At 31.5% G+C, this 3394-nt stretch overlaps 1 long non-coding RNA gene across 1 annotated transcript; it reads right to left on the minus strand.

The window, feature by feature from the left end:
- Positions 1-234: 234 nt before the first annotated feature.
- Positions 235-2814, minus strand: LOC133781615 (uncharacterized). Its single transcript, XR_009870172.1, has 2 exons — positions 2339-2814; positions 235-1402 (listed from the first exon to the last, which is right to left on the minus strand). It is a non-coding gene; the product is annotated as an uncharacterized LOC133781615 (long non-coding RNA).
- Between the last annotated feature and the right edge of the window lie 580 nt (positions 2815-3394).

A 3394-nucleotide genomic window follows, 5' to 3' on the forward strand; every position in this document is an offset into this window, starting at 1 on the left:
TTAAATAAAATGATACGAAGAAATACAGAAAAATTTAAAACTTTTATATAAACTTATTAGTAGAAATTATTACACGTATGAATACTTTAAATTTAAGGCAGCCATATGAAAACTCTAAACCATTATTGCATTGCTACTGAGTCCGTGCTCCACAAGTTGCTCAACAGCTAAAGCCACACCTGGAAAAATGTTGGAAAATAACATAATGAGCTAACGCTCAGTAAGCAAATCTCATGCATACACATACACATGAATGTCGTGAGTTTGTAGTGCACATATACTAATATGCTGACTTATATACTTATGAATTTCATTTATTGCTCATGCACTTTCAAACTTTACTTTTATGCTCTTTCTTTTAGTTTCACATTTTTATGGGCCCAATATCACTTGTGCACACTGTTTGATTCAGCCAATGCCTGCAGGGCTTGTTACACATATCATATAGAATCCCATGGGTTCTCCTCCGGCTAGCCATCATCTCAGCTAGGCTCATCATAACACTCATTTCATCGTTGCCATAGCTGCCATACTTATTACACATATGGAGGAGAAAGACGGAAACATGGCAAACATATCTGAATGGTCAACTCTGACCTAGCCCACACTAGTGGGCAGCCACTATAAGTCTTATAGACTTCCGTCTTCTTTACTGAACTTACTTGATTGCTTCATCGAAACAGTGGCACCCTTTTTAACATCTTATTATCACTTTGCTTAAGCCTTGTGTCATTAAAATGTTTAACTTTACATAAAACTTTTCAAGGCATTTCATAACTTTTTTCATATTCATATGCATGGTCTTATATCACATAATAATGTATCACATAACTGTACATGCCATGCATACATGCTGATGCTGAAATGCCAATGTTCATGTTCATGATTCATGTTGATGGTATTCAATCAAGGCATTGTATCACATCTCATATAACTCAAAACATCTTTAGTCATAATACATGAAGCTTTGGGTTGGTGGCGTTGTTATACCTTAACGTAGAGCTATGGCTCAGGTCTAAGGTTTCCAGCCTAAAAACTTAAACGCTTCATATATCATAACATATAACAAATCATGAACATAGAGTAATCCACATATCCATCAACATAAGAACACATACTTGCACATAATTCATATCATTCTTAACCAAGTAAGACATCTTTCACATATCACAGAATTCATCAATTACATATCACACAACACCCTTATGGTGTTCATATAACCATTCTTCACATACTTATCATATGCATCATCATCATACCATACTTAACTCATCAGATGTACACAATCAATGTAGTCATGCATCTTACACTTAAGCACAAAAGGTGAGATTTACTTACCTTAGGTCCTTAGCTTATTTTAAAATTCCTCACCAAGAGTCAATCAATCAAATCCATACAAATCCTATTCAAGGCACATCATTTATTAAATTCTATCAAAATCATAAATATACACTATTGATAGTGTATATTAATAATACCAGAAACTATATAAATGATAATAATAAATTATTATCAACGTAATGCAAATAACTCTTCATATAAAACCATGCTTTAAACCTTGCTCATAAGATAATGTACCCTTATGATAATAATAATAATAATCCCAACAAAAATAATAATTATCGTCTATAATTAAACTTATTTCGATATTAATAACAAAATACTTCAATAGCAATACGTATATGGATGTATATATTCAAATAGTCATTTTATAAAAGAAATCATATTTTTAACATAAAGTTGTAATAATCAATATAATGATAATAATATAAATATAAATATTTATATTATTATTAATTAGTCATAATATCAATTCCAGTGATATAATAAATATACTTTCTCCAAACTTCACTGGTCTTACAAATATCAATAACTGTAAGAAACTAATATTTGATATTATTTTAATATTCAAATATTAATATACAATAATAATGGTTAGATAATAGGTTTACTATAAATCATACTTTTCATATATATATATATATATATATATATGAATCTGTATTCTTGATTTACTTAACAAAATAATAACAATAATAATTAAAATTACTTAATCATAATAATTTCCATATTAATATAAAATCAATTAAATATGTATTTTTATACTTTATTTAATATCTAATATTTTCTAGAAAATTAGACAGCACAACGGCTATAAAGTGGACAATTCCAAAATCAAAACCTGTATCAAAAATATATATAATCCCAGACAGCCAGTAAATTACAGAAAATATTCCATATATCAATAATATATAATTATATACTATAAATACACATAATAACAATTACTCTAATCAATCACAATTAAATCACAATATATAGGTTAAAGAAATTATACCAAAATGATCGGGTTCCACAATAAGTCAAACGATGATTTTCTGAGACTCAAAACGTACTTCGGAACCTCGAACACTAAGTTTCGACCGTCGATCTACGGTGGATCGCGGTGGCTCGTGGTGGGCCCACCACCCAACTATGGTAGATGTAGGAACAAGTTATTGGGTTTTGAAGCCCACAACACGAGGAACACGATGGTGGTGACGGATCGGCAAACGGATGCCCGAGGTGGCCGAATCGCAACTTTAAAGTCGCGGGGTGGCCGAACTTAAATCGAGTGGTTGAGGCGTTTAATCGGCGAGTGAGCTCTAGATTCCTGCGTGGGTCGATAGTTCGGAGGCCTCTGAATCCAACGGTCCGGCGCGTGGCTAAAAATGGTGGCCGGAAAGTACTCCTGCGTCGTCGGCAACAGTGATACGTAGAGGAGAGAGAGAGAGAGAGAGAGAGAGAGAGAGAGGGAGAGAGGGAGAGAGGGGTTTTCTGAGGAGAGAGAGAGAGGGGCTCGGGTAAAAAGAAAGGCTGAAGCCTTTTATTTTATTTTATTTATTTATTTATTATTATTTTTTTAAAAATTACACTTGGACCCAAAATATTAAAATTCTTTTCAAATAAGTCCTTTAGCAAAACTTTCTTAATTTTATAAAAATCCCCAATTAAAATTATATGACATTCGGGTCCTATACTTGACTACTCAAGTTTCTCTCTCTTTAATCTCATTAAAAACATAAAATGATATTTTAAACACTATTTTTCCATTACTATTTCTTAAATTTGTAAACTTGTACATTTTATGTATTAAAACTCTGATTTATAATAAAAAAATGTATAATGAAAATGTTGGATATTACAATCCTTCCCTCGTTAAAATAATTTCGTCCTCGAAATTTCAAACTAAATTTGATAATCGGAGACAAGAACTACCATTACAAATAAACAGAACAACATTTCACAGCATAAGATTTCATACACAACACTTACTTTCATCCCGAAAACAAAACTTATTCCTGACTTGTAATCCTTATCATATATAAAAAGGCGAGGATGTGTAAACACCTCA

Source organism: Humulus lupulus, chromosome 6, assembly GCF_963169125.1.
Source record: "Humulus lupulus chromosome 6, drHumLupu1.1, whole genome shotgun sequence".
Lineage (NCBI taxonomy): Eukaryota > Viridiplantae > Streptophyta > Magnoliopsida > Rosales > Cannabaceae > Humulus > Humulus lupulus.